This window comes from Dendrobates tinctorius, unplaced genomic scaffold, assembly GCF_039654945.1.
Source record: "Dendrobates tinctorius isolate UK_male_01 unplaced genomic scaffold, ASM3965494v1 ptg000070l, whole genome shotgun sequence".
Lineage (NCBI taxonomy): Eukaryota > Metazoa > Chordata > Amphibia > Anura > Dendrobatidae > Dendrobates > Dendrobates tinctorius.
The window spans coordinates 68,360,817-68,385,375 of record NW_027361738.1 but is presented as its reverse complement, the minus strand read 5'-3'; the positions used below and the strand labels follow the sequence as shown (position 1 = coordinate 68,385,375).

The following is a 24,559-nucleotide window of genomic DNA, read 5'->3' as shown; positions in this document are numbered from 1 at the left end:
CTACGGCGGCCTCTACTTCACCCACACTCCTCGCCCTGGCAACAGACATGGTGGAGGAGTGGGCCTTCTCCTTTCTTCCAACTGCATCTTCAACCCAATCCCACCTCTACCCTCCCTTATCCTCCCCTCTTTTGAAGTTCACTCTGTCTGCATCTACTCTCCCTCCAACCTCCAAGTGGCCGTCATATACCGACCTCCAGGCCCGACCACTACCTTTATTGACCAATTCTCCACCTGGCTCCTTCACTTTCTCTCTGCTGATATTCCCACCATAATCATGGGTGACTTCAACATCCCCATTGACACCCACCAGTCGGCAGCCTCCAAACTCCTGTCCCTTACTTCATCTTTTGGACTTGCTCAGTGGTCCTCCTCAGCCACCCACACAGACAGACACACATTAGACCTGGTCTTCACCCGTCTCTGCTCCCTATCTAACTTCACAACCTCCCCTCTCCCTCTATCTGACCACCATCTACTCACTTTCTCATCACTGTCCTCCTCACCTGTCACCCATGTCCAGCAACATGCGCACCCCCGCAGAAACCTTGCACATCTAGACACTCGCACACTCTCTGACTCTATTCTACTACTGGTCTCCATATATTCACTCCATGACACTGACACTGCCACTACTTTCTACAATGCCACTCTTGCATCAGCCATCGACTCGGTCACCCCTGTCATGCATAACAGAGTGCGGCGAATCAATAGACAACCCTAGCACAATAACATCAAAAGCTTCGGCAAGCATCCAGAATTGCAGAACAACGCTGGAAGAAAACACATTCGCAAGACGACTTCACTGCACTCAAACAAGCAACACTTGCATTCAAATCAGCTCTCACTTCTGCTAAACAGGCCTACTTTACATCTCTTGTATCTTCCTTATCCCACAAGCCCAAAAAGTTGTTCAATACTTTTAACTCCCTCCTCCACCCACCACTGCCCCCTCCGACTTCCCTACTCTCTGCCGAGGACTTTGCCGCACACTTCAAAAACAAGATATACCAAACACGGCAAGTCTTTGTTGCTCAACCACCACAACCCCTTTGCACACCAGACCAATGCCCAAACTCCATAACCTCACTATCTAACATCACTGAAGGGGAGCTTGGTCATCTTCTCTCCAAATCGCACCTCACAACATGTGCACTTGACCCTGTCCCATCCCACCTCCTCTAATCACCACCACTCTTATCCCATCCCTAACCCACCTCTTCAACCTATCACTAACTTCTGGTACCTTCCCTTCTGCTTTCAAACATGCCACAATCACGCCTATACTTAAAAAGTCGACCCAACAGCCACGTCCAGCTATTGCCCAATATCGCTGCTCGCTTTCGCTTCTAAACTCCTAGAGCAGCATGTCCACGCTGAACTTTCCTCCCACCTCTCATCTAACTTGCTCTTTGACAATCTACAATCTGGTTTCTGTCCCCATCATTCCACTGAGACAGCCCTGACCAAAATTACCAACGACCTACTTACAGCCAAAGCTAACGGACAATACTCTATACTCCTCCTTCTGGACCTGTCCTCTGCTTTCTACACAGTTGACCACTACCTCCTACTACAGATCCTCTCCTCCTTTGACATCAAAGACCTAGCTCTATCCTGGATCTCCTCATACCTTTCCAACCACACATTCAGCATCTCCCACTCCCACACTACCTCCTCATCCCACCCTCTCTCTGTTGGAGTCCCCCAAGGGCTTTGTTCTAGGACCCCTACTCTTCTCAATCTATACACTTGGCCTGTGGCAACTCATAAAGTCCCTTGGATTCCAGTACCAACTTTATGCCGATGATACTCAGATCTACCTCTCTGGCCCAGACGTCACCTCTCTGCTCTCCAGAATCCCGGAGTGTCTATCAGCCATATCCTCCTTCTTCGCCTCTTGCTTCTTCAAACTCAATGTGGACAAATCTGAACTGATCATCTTTCCCCATCTCTCAGATCTTCCTTACCCGACCTATCTATAACAATTGACGACATCACGCTTTCCTCCGTACCAGAGGTCTGCTGCCTTGGAGTAACCCTTGACTCTGCCCTGTCCTTCCAACCGCACATCCAAGCTCTCTCCACCTCCTGTTGCCTCCAGCTCAAAACTATTTCCAGAATCCGTCCCTTCCTCAACCCTCAATCTACTAAAATGCTTGTGCATGCCCTCATCATCTCCCTCCTCGATTATTGCAACATCCTTTTCTGTGGCCTCCCTGCTAACACCCTCACACCTCTCCAGTCCATCCTTAACTCTGCCGCCTGACTAATTCATCTCTCTCCTCGCTTCTCCCCTCTGCAAGTCTCTTCACTGACTCCCATTCCTTCAGCGTATCCAATTCAAATGACTAATACTGACCTACAAGGCCATCTATAACCTGTCTCCTCCATATATCTCTGAACTAATCTCCCGATATCTTCCCTTGCGTAATCTCCGGTCCTCTCAAGACATCCTTCTCTCCTCCACACTTATTTGCTCCTCATCCAACCGCCTCCAAGACTTCTCCCGAATATCCCCCATTCTCTGGAATTTTTTGCCACAACACGTCCGACTATGAACCACATTTGGATCCTTCAAACGGAAGCTAAAAACCCATCTCTTCAGGAAAGCTTACAGCCTTCAATGATCCCCGCTACCTCCCCACCACTACTGGTGCTACCGCCTCACCATCACTGGAGATGCTGCAACCCCCCAACCTACTTTCTCCTTCCCCACCATCCTGAGGAAAGTAAGCCCGAAAGGGCAGGGTCCTCTCTCCCCTCTGTATCAGTCTGTGATTGTTAGTTTGTTTACTGTAAGTGATATCTGTAATTTGTATGTAACCCCTTCTCATGTACAACACCATGGAATTAATGGTGATATATAAATAAATAATAATAATAATAATTACATTACAGTCCAGGAACACAGGCCGGGGGAGGGACATGCTGTTACATCCCCTTCCCCCCTCAATTTGTGTACAGGTTACTGGTCAAGTACACGTGGTCATGGTCAACATGACTCATGGCTCCTCCTGTCTGGACAATCCCTCAGCATTTTGGTGTTGACTATCTCTTCTTTATTGTATGGGGAAGTTGAAAACCTCAAAAAGAGGAAAAAATCCTCCAAAAATTCAGATACAAACCAGACAGGCCTAAATACATCTGCACTAACACAGGGTGCAGCGGACTCAAGTAAAATGGCAGCTGCACAGGTGCATAAATACCAAATGAAACAGCAAACCTATAAACAGGGATTGGCCGTTTGGTTCACCAGTGCAGAAGAAATAATCCACATGTGGCAGTGTTTACACAGAGAATGCAGAGCTTCTGGTTCACAACTTCTTAGTAACACCATATAGGGGGGCTGCCCAGTGCCAACTAGAATGCATCCCGTGTGAACAGAGGCCACAAGTTTGCAGAACCATTTGGGCCCAACTGCACCCTGAAAGAAATATAAAAAGTGCACAAAAAACATATCAATATATGTAAGGTATTGGTTGATATTAAGGCCTTAATACGGAAGCTGGCAAACTGCGTCAAAGTTCCTTACACTTGCCAGTCCTACTCTAACATGAACACCTCAAAAAGAGGAAAAAATCCTCCAAAAAATTCAGATATAAACCAGACAGGCCTAAATGCATCTGCACTAACACTGCCACATGCGGATTATTTCTTCTGCACTGGTGTACCACACGGGCAATCCCTGATTGTAGGCTGGCTGTTTCATTTGGCATTTATGCACCTGTGCAGCTGCCATTTTACTTGGGTCCACTGCACCCTGTATTAGTGCAGATGCATTTAAGCCTGTCTGGTTTGTATCTGAATTTTTTGGAGGATTTTTTCCTCTTTTTGAGGTGTTCATGTTAGAGTAGGACTGGCAAGTGTAAGGAACTTTGACGCAGTTTGCCAGCTTCCGTATTAAGGCCTTAATATCAACCAATACCTTACATATATTGATATTTTTTTGTGCACTTTTTATATTTCTTTCAAGGTGCAGTTGGGCCCAAATGGTTCTGCAAACTTGTGACCCCTGTTCACACGGGATGCATTCTAGTTGGCACTGGGCAGCCCCCTATATGGTGTTACTAAGAGGTTGTGAACCAGAAGCTCTGCATTCCCTGTGTGAACACTGCCACATGCGGATTATTTCTTCTGCACTGGTGTACCACATGGCCAATCCCTGATTGTAGGCTGGCTGTTTCATTTGGTATTTATGCACCTGTGCAGCTGCCATTTTACTTGGGTCCGCTGCACCCTGTATTAGTGCAGATGCATTTAGGCCTGTCTGATTTGTAATTGTATGGGGAAGTTGTAGGGTTGAAGGCCGAGCTACATTTCACATCCTCTTTGACTTAAACTTTGCTTCCTGCACCCACAAATCAACATTGTAGCTCTCCAACATCATTTCCTAGGACAATATCCGCAGGCAGGCCCGTCATCACTCCAACCACACATTGCTTGACCCCAAAGCCAAAGTCCAGTTCAACATTTGCTTTTGGAATATTTTTCCATTGGTTTCCTGCTAATTCAATGGTAATCCCAGGTCCTTGCTGTATTGCCTCTCGCCGAACCACTCTAGGAGCAGCTATGGTGAGAAATGCTCCACAGTCGCAAAACCCAAGAACTCTCCGACCGTCCAGCACGAGCTCCTGTAAGTGCTTTCTTTGAGGATTAGAGGAATTTGTGGCTGTGGCCCGTACCCCGTGAACCCCTAATGGTCGAACATGGGTTTCTGAGCCATTAGGCAAGTCAATTTGTAGGGGTCGCACCTCTTCCTCCATGGTATTTGGCAGTAAATAGTTGATAGGCCGATTTGGTGCAGGGTCATTTCTCAATTGACCCTGAGGGCAGGTGTCTTGCAGATGCCCAGGCTGCCCACATCGGTAACATCTGCACTGTATTGCAGTCCTTCCCATGTGCACTCTAGGAGGTAACCTGGAGGCTGATATCTATGTGAATGTGCATGAGGTGGTTGTTGGGGTTGAGATCGATTTCTCCACTGTACAGCTGGGCATGTGGCCTGCAGATGCCCAGGATGCCCACATCTATAACATCTGCGCTCTACCACTTTCTCTCCTTATCGCATTTCAGAGGAGGAGGCAGGACTTTTTGAAAGGTGATGCACATGGGTATCACCATGAAGTGGTTGTCTAGTGAGACAGCAAACTTTGGGGATTGAAGGACAATGTAGCACAGGTGGTGGGGGGCTGGTAGTTTTTACTCCATCCACCAGTAATGTTTTTTCCAGTGAGGCTTAATGGTGAGAACCTCATCAGCTAGAGCAGCAGCTCGTTCCACTGTCACTAGTTTCCTCTCACGCACCCATTCCCAGATCTCAGCGGGGCATTTGGCGTAGAACTGCTCTTTTAGGGTGACCTGGAGGAATGTATCTCAAGTTAAGCCCCCCTCTCCCTCCAGCCAGCGATGACATACTTGTTTGAACCTGTAGGCATGAATCTTGAAAGACACTTCCCCATCAAAAGCTAAGGAGTGGAACTGAGTCCTGTATGTGTCTGGGGTTATTGTTAGGACCGGCGGAACGCACTAAATAAATAAATAATAAAGTGCGTTCGCCGCTCAGGGTCCACCGTGCAGTAGGTGTTAAACCGCTGCTAGATAATGGCAGACGCGCTATGTGGCGGTATATTGCACGCGGGTTAGACGTCACCCGGTGTGCGCTGGGTGTACTCTGTTAACTTCACAGAGACGCCTAAGGAATTAACATAAATGCTGAGCCTGTTGGACTCACAGGTCTCAGATAAGTGCACGCACGATATATGGTCACAGGAGCTGGGCCCTAGGCAGAGGGTCAGAGTCCGTCTAGACCTACCGTGCATGCGGCGTCACAACTGCGGACGCCAAGAGGTGCTGCAGACTGCAGCGCGGCGACAGACACTGCCGCTATTTGACAATGCCGGGTAGCAGGCGCACTGTCGGACGCTAGCACTGTGGAGGATGCTGTTGTGGCTTGCAGCTTGCCACTGGCTGGTGCAGACTCTAAACCTAAGTCCCTATACACACTCGTAATATCAGAGGAAGGGGATCTTAATGAGTCATTCGCAGGTTCATGCATCCATCATCATTCACACAGTTGCAACTAGAGACTATACTAGCGCATGGCCGAGCGGCCATGCGGGCTTTTTATAGCCGTGCGCTTCCGGGACCTTCCAGAACTCAGAGATGGACAAATCAGATCTGGAGAAGGACCTGAGCATGTGACTCCTGATCTCCAATGGGAGATCGTCTCGTGAGCATGCCCAGTAGAGTGACGGAGGGACTTAGCCTCTGGAGCGATTTGCTGCTAAACAGCCTGCATTGCTATTGCTGACCCAAAGGTGGCAGCAGCTGCCAGACCCACAGAGCAGGACTGGGCAGAGCGTCTGGGATTGCTGAGCAATATCCTCTGCGGTCGATAGATAATGGGAGATCGCAAAATGTGAGGCTCTGGATTCCTGTTGAGCCGCTGCAGGAACCCGACGCCTAACAGTTATGGTATAATGTTCTAGAATGGCCTCTTTTACCTCCCCATACTCACAGTTCCACCGGGGGTCCATAGCTCTATAGGCTTCAGTAGCTCCACCCTCTAAAAGCCCCACAAGATGTCTGACTCGCTCCCTTTCCGGGACTTCCATTAATCGACATTGATGTACGAAGTCCTGGAAGAAGCCCTCAATGTTGCCTGCAGCCACATTAATTGACTTGAAGTCCTTGCGGGACACTCTGGGGAATTCTCTCATGGTGGATGCTGTGGATACAGTCTGGGGCTTCCAGCTGCTTCTCCAGCAATGCCCTTTGTTTAGCTCTACGACTGGCCTCCATCTTATATTCTACGGTAACCTCCTCTCCAAGCAATGCCATCTCCTCCTTGTACCACACAACCCACTGACTTTTTTGGGTATTTACCTGCAGCTCCTGTCTTTCCTCCTTTTGCTGTGGGAATCCTTCTTCAGTGCCATTTTGCAGGCAAGCTCCTTCCAAAGCCTTAATTAGTTGCTCCTTGGTCAGTCCTTTGTAGCAGACTCCTAATTCATGGGCCTTTGTTTGTAAACTCCCCACAGTCCAGTTTCTGTATCCGGAGGTTCCAGTTCCAGACATTGATGGACCAAAGTCCTCCATTCTTTCTGCTCTGATCCCACCACTTCTACCAGTTTGTGACGGGGTATGCGACAGAGCAGGAAGAGACACCAGGCCGATAAACAATCCAACAAGATTTGATGGAACAGTGAACTGGAACAACACAAATGAAAGTAATTGTGCAGCGTCTGTAATGAGTCCACAATGAGTCCACACAAAGGAAGCAGATCCGGGGGCACGATCCGGCAATCCGACGCCAGGAAAATAGAAATAGTCCTTGGGTGAATTCAATGGATCAAGCAGATGAGGGACACAACACAGTCCTACGTGGCAGCTTCCAACAATACACACGGTCACTGGAATCTCGCCTCAGTATAAGATCCCAGCCCTTCGCAGGTCACCACACAACTGATTCGGCCAACACATGATTCTATTGTCCTGTGATCAGCCCATCTAGGGGGAGGTTCACACCAACTTTGAACTTGTGGCTACATTGAGAAGCTTCCAGGAGCTACCGGCTCCATTATATCTTACAGGTTTGTGTATTAGATAAGTCCCATGCTGAGAAGAACAAAGACAGAATCCTCCACTAGATGCAGTACAAGTGAGGTGGACCTAGGCCTGATTACATTACAGTCCAGGAACACAAGCCAGGGGAGGGACATGCTGGTACAACCATACAAGACTGAAATCATGTAGTCAGTGTCTGATACATGCTGCCCGTGAATTGAGAAGCAAGTATCAACTGTCAGGTTCCATTTAATCTTGAGCAAAACAAGGAACCTATACCATTCTTCAGTGTTGCCTGCAGACATTTATTATTGTACTGCTCCTCTGCCTTTTCGCAAACAAACTAGCCAAGCCAGACTTCACTGAACAGTAGATGGGTGTAGCTGGGTTACACTGGTTGCTGCCAATTTTGAGCAGATGGCACTGCTCGACTGATTCATCTGATTTCGAAGGGACGTAACCATGATGTACCTTTAGTCTGCTGCACTAAGTTTCCTTGGCAAACCACTGTGTCTATGGTCCCAAAAGTTGTCCATTTCTTGGTTCAAAAGAGCTTCAACAACTTATCTTGCAACCCCAGTCTACTTTGAAATCTATAACTAGGAGAGACCTTGCTGATACAGAATAAATACTTTGTGTGTTGTTTCTGTACATAAGTGTATGACCTGTAGTGTGAATCTGTAATCCACAACCTTAATTCTGCAGCACAATTTTGCTGCTCCTCATTCAATTTTAAGCCTACTACACATGTTTCTATTAATGACTGTGTTTCAACCTATATAAGAAAATTATCATCACAGTAAAACTGGTTAATCCTTCAAAATTCCTGACTTTATGTAACTGTACCTAGAAGAATTGATGCTGTTTTGAAGGCAAACAGCAGTCACACCAAAATATTGATTTGTTTAAGCTTTTTATTTAGTTCATTCACTTTATATTTTGTTAATTGATAAAAAGAAACTATTAAGACTTTTATTTCTGAAAACAATCTTACTTTGCAGTATTTTTTTCACACTTGCACACATTTCACGCCTAAAAATTTTGCAGTCTTGTTAACAGTTATAGGTGCTTCTCACAAAATTAGAATATCATCAAAAAGTTAATTTAACTCAGTTATTCAATGCAAAAAGTGAAACTCACATATTATATGGAGTCATTACAAACAGAGTGATCTATTTCAAGTGTTTATTTCTGTTAATGTTGATGATTATGGCTTACAGCCAATGAAAACCCAAAAGTTGTTATCTCAGTAAATTAGCATAATTAAAGAAAAACATCTGCAAAGGCTTCCTAAGCATTTAAAAAGGTCACATAGTCTGTTTCAGTAGGCTCTACAATCATGGGGAATACTGCTGACTTGACAGATGTCCAGAAGGCAGTCATTGACACACTCCACAAGGAGGGTAAGCCACAAAAGGTCATTGCTAAGATTCACAAGGAGTCGATTGCTACTGGAGTCATTGCTTCAAGAGCCACCACACACAGATGTATCCAGGACTTGGGCTACAAGTGACGGATTCCTTGTCTCAAGCCACTCATGACCAATAGACAACGCCAGAAGCGTCTTACTTGGGCGAAGGAGAAAGAACTGGACTGCTGCTCAGTGGTCCAAGGTGTTGCTTTCAGACGAAAGTACATTTTGCATTTCATTTGGAAATCAAGGTCCCAGAGTCTGGAGGAAGCGTGGAGAGGCACACAATCCAAGCTGGTTGATGGCTAGTGTGAAGTTTCCACAATCAGTGATGGTTTGGAGAGCAATGCCATCTGCAGGTCTAGGTCCACTGTGTTTTATCAAGACCAAAGTCAGCGCAGTCATCTACCAGGAAATTTTAGAGCACTTCATGCATCCCTCTGCCGACTAGCTTTTTTGAAGATGGAAATTTCATTCTCCAGCAGGACTTGGCACCTGTCTACACTGCCAAAAGTCCCAATACCTGGTTTAAAAACAACGGTATCACTGTGCATGATTGGCCAGCAAACTCGCCTGACCTTAACCCCATAGAGAATCTATGGAGTGTTGTCAAGAGGAAGATAAGACACACCAGACCCAACAATGCAGACAAGATGAAGGCTGCTATCAAAGCAACCTGGGCTTCCATAACACCTCAGCAGTGCCACAGGCTGATCGCCTTCATGCCACACCGTATTGATGCAGTAATTGATGCAAAAGGAGCCCCGACCAAGTATTGAGAGCATTTACTCAACATACATTTCAGTAGGCCAACATTTCGGATTTTAAAATTATTTTCCAAGCTGGTGTTATAAAGTATTCTAATTTACTGAGACAGTGACTTTTGGGTTTTCATTAGCTGTAAGCCATAATCATCAACATTAACAGAAATAAACACTTGAAATAGATCACTCTGTTTATAATAACTCTATTTAATATATAAGTTTCACTTTTTGTATTGAAGGACTGAAATAAATTAACTTTTTGATGATATTCTACTTTTGTGAGAAGCACCTGTACGTTTTGGCTTATATGCAGTAAGATGTAAGGATACATTTACATTAGAAAGCAGGATTACACTATATACCTACTGGCAATAAATACGGGAGAAAACATGCAATAAGTCTTCTTTGAACACTAATTGAATGTATATAAGGGGTTTTCTCACATTATACAGTATATTTAACACTTTTACACAGGTGAGGTATAAATGTCCCAAGCCCTGAATTTCTTTCCACTGCATCCACTGCAGTAAGGAGTCTGCATGGAGAATAGAATCGATCAATCATGCGCTGCACTGCTTCATTCAATATTCATGGGACTGAACCTGTCTGTCTCATTCATTCACATACACGTGAAAGAGGCATAACTGTTCATACGTGATGGCCTTTCCACTTAAAATTCTTACTGCACAGTTGGAAATAGAGAGAATCTTTTGAGATTTTAATTCAGTGGTTAAATTAATTTTTCTAAAAAAATTACTTGCAGTGAATCACAATAGTTCACTGAACAGATGTGCTTAGCACTCTGAGATCTTCTAGGACTATATCCAATCTCTTTCAAGCTCTTTAACTAAAATGCAGCCTTAGTAATGTCAAAGTATTTGCATTGAAAAAAAACGGTCCAAAAATTATCTTTTTTAGTCATATGTGATCAGGTACACCATTCTGTACAGAGTAATGACACAAATTGATGGTGTCAATGTAATCATTTATAAGTAAATGCTCTCTCCAAACACCCAAAGCGTATTCCCATCAAATACTGGCTTACCTGTGTCTTGTTTTACATTGTAGTCAATGTACTTCATCTCCATGGAAACTCTTCTTCGCATTACGTTGGTATTCACTTAGACTTCAACCTTCCTGTTGTCAAGTTCAGTAAATTGGTAGTAAGTGGTCACATGCATTTCTCCTACAAATGAGAAACAGGAAACTTATCTAAGAAACCATAGTTTATACACATGATGATATTTACTGTATACTGATGCTGAAACATCTAAATGATGCTTAAAGACAGACAATTAGATGAGTGAATCCATGGGTTATACAAGTACAGATAGCAGTATACAGCAAAAAATAATACACATATAGTTCATGAGCAGTAATTGTGTGCAGACCATCTTCTGTAGACTCAGCTGCTTATTATCTAGATTTGTACCTTCAGGTTATGGGACAAGCAATAGCTAACTGATGCTACCATTGTCTGCTTTCATGTTAGCTCTCATGTGGCAAGCTTTTTCTGTCACCCAAAAGGTCCTCCTTTTTCTCCGGTCTCCTAGATATCTAATTGCAGTGAGGCAATCCTGACCCTAGCATTCCTTTCTATTCAGAGTAAAGACCCATTTACACACTGCTTGGTCAAAATCTGAAATGTTGTCCTACTGAAATGTATGTTTAGTAAATGCTATCAATACTTGGTCGGGGCTCTTTTTGCATCAATTACTGCATCAATGCGGCGTGGCTTGGAGGCGATAAGCCTGTGGCATTGCTGAGGTGTTATGGAAGCCCAGGTTGCTTTGATAGCAGCCTTCTACTTGTCTACTTTTTTGGGTCTGGTGTCTCTCATCTTCCGCTTGACAATACCCCATAGACTCATAGAGGTTAAGGTCTGGCGAGTTTGCTGGCCAAACAAGCATAGTGATACTGTTGTTTTTAAACCAGGTATTGGTACTTATGGCAGTGTGGACAGGTGCCAAGTCCTGCTGGAGAATGAAATTTCTATCTCCAAATAGCTTGTTGGCAGAGGGAAGCATGAAGTGCTCTAAAATTTCCTGGTAGATGGCTGCACTGACTTTGGTCTTGATAAAACAGGGTGGACCTACACCAGCAGATGACATGGCTCCCCAAACCATCACTGATTGTGGAAACTTCACAGTAGACCTCAAGCAGCTTGGATTGTGTGCCTCTCCACTCTTCCTCCAAACTCTAGGACCTTGATTGCCAAATGAAATGCAAAATTTACTTTCCATTCTACCACTCAACTTTCCATTAAAATGTTTGTGGCTTTCCCTCCTTGTGGAGAGTTTCAGTGACTGCCTTTTGGACATCTGTCAAGTCAGCAGCCTTCCCCATGATTGTGGAGCCTGTTGAAACAGACTAAGAGACCTTTTTAAACACTTAGGAAGCCTTTGCAGGTATTTTTGTTAATTATTCTGATTTACTGAGATAATGTCTTTTGGGTTTTCATTGGCTGTAAGCCATAATCAGCAACATTAACAGTAATAAACACACAAAATAGATCACTCTGTTTGCAATGACTCTGTATAATATGAGTTTCACTTTTTGTACTGTATTGAAGAACTGAAAAATTTAACTTTTTAATGATATTCTAATTTTGTGAGAAGCACCTGTATGTAATATATTGGTTAATATTTTGGTCAAAATACACAAGCAGGCGAGCTACGTCAAGGATCCTCATTGTCTTCTTCACTAAAATTAAAAGCAAAAGGGCAAAATACTTAAACACAGCACATTAAAAAAGCAAATGTGTTTATGTAAAACCTCCAATGACAAACAGATTTGAGGGAAAGTAGCAGCACTATTGTTCCTGTTAAAATGACAGAAACAACATTATAACCCTAGTGCAAGTCAATAGGTTCATAGAGCACCAATGATAACTGTTAGTGCCAACAGCCTCTTTTGCGTGTTAGGCAGTTTCTTTACAAAGGTTTACTCGTACCTAATATTTTCACATATTTTTTTAAACACCTCAATTTCTTTCTATGTATGTCATATGTGCTATATAACTGTACTGTAAACTTTTTTATTTATAATTGTATTGGTGGTGCTACAATGAAATATTTATAATAATAGGAGATGTATAGCCAGTACTAATTTTGTAGCCTTGTATACGGTTTTGGTTAATTATTGTCAACATGCCTTAAAGAGGACCTATCATGATATTTTTTATTTTAAACTGTGTATGTCAGTAAAAAGGGCCAGAGGTGCTGATTAAAATGTTTTTGTTTGTCTTCTCCACAGCATTATGGAGATATGGTGCCTTTGAAGTTACATGAAAATTTTCTTTTCAACCACGGGTATGTTAACAGAGATTCTTCTCTTAGGGTGTTTACTTTTTCACCTGTATGAAGCTACCCAATCATTAGATGACAGCGTTATACAGGGGGAATAAGCAAACGTCCCTAGAAAAATTCATAATATGTTGTCACGAGGTTACCGCAACGAAGCGGAGCCAGAAACCCGTGTCGTCTGGTGGCTCCTACTCCGCCGCTGAGAAGAAGCACTTCTCCAGTGTATTAAATGTGTTTATTTCTTCCAGCAGAACAGTGGTTAATCGGCCATGTAGGTGGGTCGCCCTCCCAGGGCTGTGGGGTACTCGGTACCGGGCCGGTATCAGTGGAATGTGTCACAGCAGTGGTGACCCGGATCGTGGCCCTGGGCGCCCAAGTAATAGGAAGATGTGAATGGTGGAATGTAGTTAGATGAATAGTTCGTGACGCCACCTGTGGTGTTTGGCAAGGGAGGTGTTAAGCCGACGCTGCAGACAGATCCTCCGGGACAGATGGTGTGGTGCAGCACTGATGCTATAGCCCTCCACATGGAGGGCTGTTGTCCCAGGGCAGTGTAGATGTGTAGACACTTAGATGGTGTAGTGTTTGGCGCAGGGGATGTAGCAGTGCCAGGCAGACGAATGCAGGAAGGAATGGAGGACACCAGGGCATGTAGTTCCAAAGCTTTACTGACAGTCTGTAGTGCCCGCTTCTGTGCTGTGTCCTCCAGGTCAGGGACTCAGTCAACCTCCAGGCAAGATGGAATGCTCCCTTCCAACACTCCGCCAACCTATGTGCCTTTCCTGAACGTCTCTATAGTGTCTTTAAGTGTGAAGATCTCCTAGTACTGAGTTACACTGGAGTTCCTCCTGACAGATGTTCCCAAGAACTCTACTTGTACGGCAGACAGCTGTAGCCTGCTTTGGGGACTCTCTACTCCTGAGCCCCGGCTCTCTATCCGTGTTGCTGTTGTGCCCTCAAGTCTTACATGGGAGTAGTGCATTTACAGCCCACTACTCCACCGGTGTCTGCTGCAGAACCATAACTGTCCATACAACCTCGGGGACCAGACCCCGGCTTTGCGCTTAGAACTTCTAGGCAGGGTTCTTCCTCTAACCCACGTCCTCTGTGTTCCCTTTTACTCCTACGTTCCGTACTTGTCTTTCCCTCCTATGGAAGCTCAGGCTTCGGTTCAATGTCTTTCTCCTTCTTTCCTTTCCCGTGCCAGCTGGCTCAGATCACTGAGGCAGCTGCAGCACGCCTTCCTCCATCCCTCTTCCAGGGATCTCCTTTCCTCACTCCTCTCTAAACCATCCCGCTCTTTTATATGTATTCTCAACTCCACCCACGTCCCAGCACGTTTAGTGTTCCAAGCAGGGAATCACCAAAGGTGCTCTGCTTCTCTCTAAGCAAGGAGCCGCAATGTGGTTTTGCTGAACTACTCTGTTGTGTGGGGTGCGAGTGTTGGAGCGTGGTCAGGAGCCTCCAACTTACCTGGATGGTGGGGCACCACACCTTAGGAGAAGGTGCAGTACCTTTGTGGTGACTGAGCCTCAGGGGCGCCACATAGGAAATTCCTGCATTCAGCTGTGCTCGGTTAGCCACTCCTTTTACCTATAAGATCTGGGCTCAATTACCAAGTCCTTGTCTGAGGTAGCAATTGCTGCAAGACATAGGAGTGGAAGAAGTTGGTTTGAGATGGAGAGCTGGAGGAGTTTATTAGTGACTGTTGTCTTATTTGTACGCTTTGTAATTCCTCATCCCTCCCTGTTTTGCTTTCTTCCCTCTCCCTACAAGCCCTGATGAATACCTCTGTTATATGTGAGTGTATATTTTGTGTGTGTCGAGTTTTCAGTTTACCCTTGTCTTTGTTACCCTGTCTTTCAGGTTGGTGTACTGCAGTGCACAGTAGCGCCCCCTCTTCCTTGGGTGGGGGAGGGGGACAGAAAAAGGGCTAATCTAGGAGATAGGGCAAGGGCGGAGGCCCTGGTGTCTTCATCATCTGAAGTATCCCGGGCAACAGGGCTTGCTAGGGCACCCCCTAGTGTTAGAGCTAGGAAAGGTGCCCCTGGTCCCAGGTCACTCGCCAGTCGAATCGTGACACATGTTTTGTGCATGATTAGTCCCTGTAGTATCACTATAATAGTTCCAGAGTGTAGTATATGACAAAAACTACTTGTACAAAGCTCAAACACTGCAGCTCTCCTCCAATCCCAGATCTGTAATGACAGTAAGCCATGGAAGTGAAGAGTTATGAGCATGATAAAATGAGACAAGTCTTATCTGATCATGCAGAAAACCTGATCTTTTCTGAGGAGATTTGCTTTTCTTTTTTCCTGTATGATGCTACTTTCTTTTGATTGGGCAACAGCATACAGGGGAAAATGTAAACATCTCCAGAGAAAGATTTCTGGTATCACTCCCTCAGTTGAAGGGGAAATCTAATATATAAAGTTTAAGTGTGTGTATGTATGTATGTGTGTATGTGTGTGTATGTCCGGGATTGGCATCCGCACCATCGCAGCTACAGCCACAAAATTTGGCACAGTCACACGTCTGGACCCCGAGAGTGTCCTAAGCTATGTTGTGAGGCGAAATTTTAACCCCGCGCGTTCCAATTCACCAAACAATTTTGCCCCTATCTACATAATGGGGAAAAAGCGTGTGTATCAAGCCCCGCCCCTCATTATGATGTCATAATGGTTGCCATGGCGACGCTGATGTCATCATAGGTTGCAAGCCCTGCCGCTCATTATGATATCATAATGGCTGACTATGGGATGGAGGATGTGTGATGGGTATATGGGCACTGGACTATGGGATGGAGGATATGTATGACGGGTATACTGTATGGGCACGGGACTATGGGATGGAGGATGTGTGATGGGTATGTATATGGGCACTGGACTATGGGATGAAGGATATGTATGACGGGCATATGGGCACGGGACTATGGGATGGCGGATATGTATAATGGGTATATGGGCACGGGACTATGGGATGGAGGATATGTATGTTGGGTATATGGGCATGGGACTATGAGATGAAGGATGTGTGATGGGTATATGGGCACTCGACCAAAGGATGGCGAATATGTATGATGGGTATATGGGCATGGGACTATGGGATGGAGAATATGTATGATGGGTATATTGGCATGGGACTATGGGATGGAGGATGTGTGATGGGTATATGGGCACTCGACTATGGGATGGAGAATATGTATGATGGGTATATGGGCCGGGCCTATGGGATCGTGGATATGTATGATGGGTATATGGGCACGGGACTATGGGATGGAGGATAATTATAATTTGCTATAACTAACCACAGTTAGTTACTTTGCCCGGGCAGCGCCGGGCTCTTCAGCTAGTTTGCAAATAACTTTCAAAATTCCTTATCTCAACAATTTTGTGGAGCAAAAAAAAATGTTTTAATTAGCCTATCTGAACCTTATTACTGATAAACACAAATTAAAATAAAAAAAACAAGAATGGTCCTCTCTATGACTATGTGCACATGTCGCGGATTTGTTGCGGATCCACAGCGTTTTTTCTGCGCGGAATTGCACCAAACCCGCAAAGGATTGCTCAAGCAATGTTAATCGATGGGAATCCAGAACTGGTGTGCACATACTGTGGAAAATTCCGTCCTGATTCACAGCGTCTTCTTTTCTGCAGCATCTCAATTCTTTTTGCGGATCTGCAGTGTTTCTGCACCCATTGACTTACACTGAGTCAGTCAAATCCGCAGCCAAACCGCAGGTGTAAAAAGGTTTGCGGATTTGCTGCAGATTTGAGTGACAAAGCGCTGCAGAAAGGAAATGATGTCAGAAGGAGGAAGAGCGTGTGGTCAGAGAATGTGTGTGTGAGCGGAGAATGTGTGTGTGGGCGGAAAATATGTATGAGCGGAGAATGTGTGCATGTCTGTCTGTGTCTGTCTGTGGGAGTCTGTGGGTGTGTTTTTCTGTCTGCAGATGTCTGTGTGTGCATCTGTCTGAGGGTCTCTGCGGGTGTCCGCAGGTGTGTGTGTGTGTCTGTCTGTCTGCGGGTGTCTGTGTGTGTCTGTCTGCAGGTGTCTATGTGTGTGTGTGTACCCAGGCGTTGTCTGATGGGACTACTACTCCCATCCAGCTATATTATTATTTTATTTTTGTTGCAGGAGACGAGGGCGTCGGGGATTAGGCATTCAGTAAGGCCGGTTTCACATTTGCGCTTTATAGCGCAGCGACGGCCGCCGCTAAGCCCCGCCCCCTGCCGGCTCCCTGCCCGCCCCTTCCAGTCATCGCCGCCTACTAGCGCACATGGACGCTTGCGATCTGCGCACCCTATCTTTAGCATAGGGTGCGCAGATCGTGCGCTGGCCGTGCGCTAGCAGGATTTTGCCGTGCGCTGCGCACTTTTGAAGGTGCGCCCGTGTGCGCCGAACGCAGCATGTTGCATTTCGGCGCGCACAGCGCACCTTCAAAAGTGCGTAGCGCACGGCAAAATCCTGCTAGCGCACGGCTAGCGCACGATCTACGTACCCTATGCTAAAGATAGGGTGCGCAGATCGCAAGCGTCCATGTGCGCTAGCAGGCGGCGATGACCGGAAGGGGTGGGCAGGGAGCCGGCAGGGGGCAGGGCTTATCGGCCGCCGTGCACAGGCCATCGCTGCGCTATAAAGAGCAAATGTGAAATCGGCCTAAGTATGGTAAATTAAGATTCAATAAAGGAGTCTGTGTGATTATTTCAAATAAAGGACTTTATTCTGTGTCTTTATTTACCATGTAACTATGGGGTTAGTAATGGATAGGTGTCTTATAGATGCCTCTCCATTACTAACCCGTGGGCTTGATGTCATGTGACAATACAAAGGTAGCATCAAACCCATAAATATGAACCCCACTTGCCACCGCTACAGGGCAAGTGGGAAGAGCGAGGCTAAGTGCCAGAATTGGCGCATCTATAAGATGAGCCATTTCTGGGATGGCTGAGAGCTGATGTTTTTAGCCTGGGGGGCGCCAATATCCATGGCCCCTTCCCAGGCTATTAATATCAGCCCGCAGCTGTCTGCCAAGCCTTTGCTAGTTTGATTTTATAGAGGGACCTCATGGCAATTTTTTTCTGGGGTTCCCCTGTAAACTAGCTAGTAAAGGCTAAGCAAACAGCTTTGAGATGATATTAATAACCTGGGAACCTTTATGGCTATGGGCTCCTTCCCAGAATATTAACATCTGCCCTCAGCCGTCAGCTTTCCCTCTGCTGGTTATTAAAATTATGCGGGAGCCCACGCAATTTTTTAAAAAAAAATTTTGAAAAATAAACAGATATTGCTTTTCACGCAGATTTCTGAGTTGCTTTTTTGTTACAGCACATGTAGGTTAATTATGTTAATGCTCCAACATAGGCTGGTGTGTGTGTGTGTGTCTTTATTTAACATTAATGAGGGTATCTGGCTGAAGAGGTTGAACAAGGAAATTACACCCCAATTCTTTTTTTTTAATAATATATCTTTATTTAGCTCTATGGATTTACAAATCAACATGAAAATCCACATAAAAATACGCATGAAAATCCACATAAAAAATGCATAAAATCCGCATAAAAACCGCACAGATTTTCAACTGCGTTTTCTGCCAAGAGAGGCAGAAACCACGCAGAATTTTACACAAGCAAATCCGCAACGTGTGCACATAGCCTAAGTGAAATAAGGGTATGTGCACACGTTGCCAATTTGCCTGTGGAATTTTCTGCGCAGATTCTTCCTCTCTTGGCAGAAAACGCAGATAAAAATCCACATGGATTTGATGTGTTTTTGATGCGGATTTTCATGTGTTTTTTTCATGCGGATTTGTATGCGTTTTTGTAAGCTAAATAAGGATCTATTATTTAACAAAAAAAAAAGAATTGTGATGTCATTTCTTTGTCCAACCTCTTCTTTTACATACTCCAGTGAATACTTTATCCTCACATACCATGATCACATAAAATGTACACAAAACAAATATAAGTGAATATCTATAGATCTATCTATCTAATCTATCTATAGATGTATCTATCTAATCTAACTATCTATAGATCTATCCATCTATCTGTAAATCTATCTATCCATCTATCTATAGATCTATCTATCCATCTATCTATAGATCTATCTATCCATCTATCTATAGATCTATCTATCTATAGATCTATCTATATATCTATCTATCTATAGATCTATCTATAGACAAAAAAAAACGACCAGCACCTCCTAGTGTGAACACATGCAAGCTGCAAAAACTGCACAATATAGATAAAAAGAATGCAGCAGCGCATGTGCATGGATCTAGGCCATGTGAAAACACAGAAAAACATTAAAACCATTCAATTTAGATAATAATCCTCAAAAATATTTTTTTCAAAAAAAATTTTTAAACTTACAGTTATAAATGAAAATGAAGGTTCTTAGTGCACAAATTGGCCAATTCATGTAAGCCCATCAACCATGGCAAGGTGACCTCCCTCTGATGGGTCCCTGCTCTACCGTACATAGGCCACATCTGGGCCACCAGCCTACAATTTATGGGCAAGGCCAATGGGAGGGGTGCAAGATCAGACTAGAGGCAGCTAGCATCCAGTAACTGAATAGACAAAGAAAACGACCAGCACCTCCAAGTGTGAACACGTGCAAGCTGCAAAAACTGCACAATATAGATCTATCTATCTATCTATAGATAGATAAATCTATAAATAGATAGATAACACCAAGGCCGATGTTTAGTAATGAACATAATAAAATGGTACATAAAGAGTTAAATAAAGAAACACACACACAAAGTCTGCATTAAACGCAATATCTGTTTAATTTAAAAAAAGGGAAAAAATGGCATGGGCTCCCGCACAATTTTCAAAACCAGAACAGGGAAAGCCGGGGAGACTGGGGGCTGATGTTTATAGCCTGGAAAGGGGGTAATACCCATGGATCTTCTCAGGCTATTAATATCAGCTCACAGCAGTATATTTAGCCTTTTCTGGCTATTAAAATAGGAGAGCCTCCCAAAAAATGACATTGTGTCCACCTATAATTAATAGCCAGAAAAGGCTATGCAGACAGCTGCAGGCTGATATTGATAGCCTAGGAAGGGGCCATGGATATTGGCCCCCCTGGCTACAAACACTAGCTCTCAGCTGCCCCAGAAATGGAGCATCTCTAAGATGCGCCAATTCCGACACCTTCCTACTGCCCTGTAGTGGTGGCATATGGGGTAATAGTTGTGGGGTTGATGTCACCTTTGTATTGTAAGGTGACATCAAGCCAGACTTAGTAATGGAGAGGCATCAATAAGACACCTATCCATTACTATCATATATTTGTTAAGGGGTTAAATAAAAACACAGCCAGAATAAGGTTCTGTATTTTAATGAAATAAAACACAACACAGTTTCCCATATTTATTATATGTCTAATTCCTGCAACGCCCTCGATCACCTGCAAAAACTATAAAATAATAAACCAACACAAATAATCCGTTCCGTCGTAATCCATTTAATAACGAGTGTCCCACGACGATCTCTTGTGCAGAGCTGCCACATCAGGAGATAATACTCCCACAGTGTACTTCATCAGAGTTCGCGTTCACTTTATGGCACCACTGCTGTGTCAGAATTTTTCACGCAGCGGTGCCGCACGTGACAGGAAGAACTCCGGTGACCTCTAGGCGGCGGAGTGATCCACTGTGGGAGGATTATCTCTGGCCACTGTATACCAGAACCCCTGTAGAGCGGTCACAGCTCCCCATGTGACAGCGCTTACACGGAAGATCGTCATGGGACAATCGTTATTAACTGGATTACGTCGGAACAGGGAGTATTTGCATTGGTTTATTTTTTATTGCAGGTGATCAAGGCATGTGTACTGTATGTGTGTATGTGTTTTGTTTTGTTTTTTACTATTCAACACAGTAGCCGGATGATGGGACTACTACTGTCCAATCATCGGCTAATGCTGTCACTGTAGTAGACATAGCTGGATGGGACTAGTAGTCCCATAGGACGATGCCTTCCTACACACAGACCTGCACACAGCCGCGCACACACCTGCAGACATCCGTGCACGTACACAGATACACATAGACACCAGCAGACAGTCCTGTACACATTTTCCGCCCACACATAGTCTCCGCCCACACACTTTTCATCCTCCAGATCTGCAGCGTTTTTTGCACCCAACTCCACAGCAAAACTGCAAATCTTTTTACACCTGCAGTTTTGCTGCGGATTTGACTGACTCAATGGAAGTCAATGGGTGCAGAAATGCAGCAGATCCGCAAAAAGAATTGACATGCTGCGGAAAATAAAATGCTGCAAATCGGCGCGTATTTTTCCGCAGCATGTCCACACCAATTCTGAATTTCCCATTGACTAACATTGGTTGTTCACTATACTGTGGATTTGATGGAATTCCGTGCTGCCAAAAATGCTGCAGATCCACATCAAAATCCGCAACGTGTTCACATAGCCTTAATGTATTAGCAATTATTGATACTAGCAAACTGGCAATGAAAATGTTTCTTGTGGGTTGTAGCAGATGAACACACATCTCATAGTTCAGCAGCTTCTTTTTCTGCTTAGGCTGGTTTCACACTTGCGGTTTTTTTACACTGTTTTTTCACGCAAAAAAGCATGCATTTTTTTCCTATTCTTAACATGGGTGCGCATACTCATGCGTTTGTACGCGCATGCATTTTTTGGTAGTGTGCGCTCGGGCACACAAAATGCACTCTGTTGCATTTTTTGTGCGTCCGACTTGCCCCAAAAAAACGCATGCGCACGCAATGTGTTTTTTTTCACCTAACCACCCATTATAGTCTATGGGGGCGCTGACTTGCACATGGAAATGCGCACGTCAGCGCAAAAAAAACCGCATGCTTTTTTAAAAAACGTGCACAAACCCACACAAAAATGCATGATGCGTTTTTTATGTGCGTTTGCACTGCACACGGTGCGCAGCACAAAAAAAACGCAAGTGTGAAAGTAAACTTACAAGTTGAAACCAGTGAGAACAAACCAGAAAGATCAAAGATAGCATTTGCCTTTCAAGACAGTGAATCCATCCTCTTTCAATCCCTTTGTTTGTATGTTGTAGCTCTGTAAATAGAATCACATGAAATAGCTCTCATCTTTGTTGTGTGCTAAAGTATATCTGTCATTTTATCTGCTAGGAAACAGTGGTTATGCTTTTATATGTTCAAAAATGATTATATGGCACTTACAAAGAGGTGCTATATATTAATTATGTTGCTTGTGTAATGTTGCCAAGAGTAATAGTCATGACCAAGCTGGTCAACAGGGGTATGCAATGACATAAAACAATTTATAAAAGTGATATTCTCTAGCTGGGCCGTACAAATGGCACAGTGCACCAACTATTACAGATCAGTGTATTTTTCAAAAGGCAAAACAATACAATAAAGTACAGTATGTTGCTACTCTAACTGTAGCCTGACTGGCCGCTGCTACTTCGGCCGCACGGCTACCATGCTCTGTCTATTGCAGCCTATCCTAAGCCCTAAACATGTGCTCACACGGGGTTAGCACTCATGTAAAGTTGGTGTCTCAGTTCCTTCCTGGGGGCCCCCTGCAGTTCTCTGCAAGATGATGCGATGTCCTCCCTGGAAGCTTTGTACAACGTGGTCTTGTCCTTGTGTGACGATTCCGAACCTGTTCCTAGAAACGGTGAACTCCCTCTTCTGAATTCCTTCCTTGTAGATCTTCATGGCTCCTCGCAGTAACACAGGAAAAACATCTTCGTTATCCCAGAAGGGTATACACAATCCCACAGGTTCAGTCAGTTCTAAGCTTCACATTTTTCACCTCACGTCAGTCTCCTGCAGACTCCCAGCTCCAAACACTCACTGAGAAAACAGCCCCTCCCCTCTCCACAGCTGGAAGAGCAAACCAAAGCAGTCTTTTGAAGGGTAGAATCGAATGTACCATCGCATCAGCCAAGGGGGTGCTGTCTCTAAAAGGGGCAGCGTGTCTCTGCTGTCCATAGCAATGTCAGCCCCTTACACATATACACCACTCTTACACTTGTATGGTGCCTATCTGTATTGCTCATAATAATGTCATCATGCAAATGGCTCACAATTCAGTTCCTTTATCCCAAACGCATAGCATACAACTAGGCCCAGTTCAGGAGAACAAACTAACCAGTTTTAGGAGTACTAGGCAGAGTTCACATCACGTTTGATCTTTTGTTGAGTGACTCCATCGGGGCATACATTCACACCCCTGCATAACAGGTTACGGGTGTACTGGCTAAAAGAGAAAAAGATGGCACTCACCCTTCAGGTTAAAAGAATCCTTTAATCAGACTTGTAAAACAGTTGTGGCACCCCTGAGGGTTCAGTCACCACAGAGGTACTGCACCTCCTCCTGAGGTGTAGTGTCCCACTGCCCAGGTAAGATGGTAACACCTGACCAGAATCCAGTACCTACATCCAGCACATACACCTTAGAACAGCAGAGCACCCTTTATGACAGCTGCTTTGGTTCGTGAAGGGTGCTGGGTGGTGGGTGGAGCTTAGAAACAAGAGGGGAAAGCTGACAGGAAGTTAAGTCAGTTCCCCGCAGGAGGAAGCAGAGAGAAGACCACTCTGCAGTCGGAATCCCCATAGAAGGGGAGAAAGACCATTCCCCTCTGGGCGAAGGAGGGAAAGGACGTGTTGCAGCAGCCTCCTGTGATCTGGAGCTGCTGGCAAGGAAAGAGAAAGAAAGAAGGATCAGTTGTTCAGAAGGAAGATAGATAAGAACGGAATGTGAGGAGGAGAGAGACTGGGGACTAGGGCTAGTGCAGAGCCCTTTCCTAAGTTCAATGCGCCAAGGCCGGGCACCGGTATCCGAGGCTGTGTGTGATACTAATGATCCTGCACAACATAGAAAAAGATTTTCCAGCGTCTCCAGGAGATAAAATAACAATTGCTTTCCTACGCGTTTCACCCTGAAAGGGCTTAATCATTCCATGATTAAGCCCTTTCAGGGTGAAACACGTAGGAAAGTGCTCCCCTCCATATGCCTCTTTATGTTGTTTTTACTTGATGGTAAGAAGATTTTATATTTTCAATAAAGCAATTGTTATTTTATCTCCTGGAGATGCTGAAAAATCTTTTTCTATGTTGTGCATGCACTATACACCCGGGTCAGGGTGTTTCCGTGCGTTGGAGGTGTGATTAGGAGTGAAGAGGGGTGAGCAGAAAATTTCCTTTTGTGCATACTAATGATCCTACAGCAGAAACCAGACCAATTGAAGTTGAGATCACTTTATTCCCACCTAAGACTCAAAGACACAGCAGCAGCGTGTGTGAGCCGGGACATGCTTGTATGCAGTCCCCGAAGCAAGCTACAGCTGCCTGTCATACGAGTGGAGTTATAAGTAACATCAAGAAAGAGGAACTTGAGTGTAATTCAGAACTACAAGTACTTCAGATTAGCGCTAGTAAGGAGACGTTCAGAAAAGGCACACGGAAGGGAGTGCTGGAAGGGTGTATTCCATCTGCCTGGGAGTTGGCT

At 44.8% G+C, this 24,559-nt stretch overlaps 1 long non-coding RNA gene across 3 annotated transcripts in view; it reads left to right on the top strand.

The window, feature by feature from the left end:
• Positions 1-24,559, top strand: part of LOC141095655 (uncharacterized) — a 244,238-nt gene that overhangs the window by 2,193 nt on the left and 217,486 nt on the right. Inside the window, exon 3 of one of the 3 annotated variants that reach the window (XR_012233442.1) lies at positions 13,000-13,055. The exons of the other annotated variants lie outside the window; for them this stretch is intronic. This is a non-coding gene — a long non-coding RNA (uncharacterized lncRNA). The remainder of the gene's footprint in view (positions 1-12,999; positions 13,056-24,559) is intronic. 3 annotated transcript variants of the gene reach the window in all.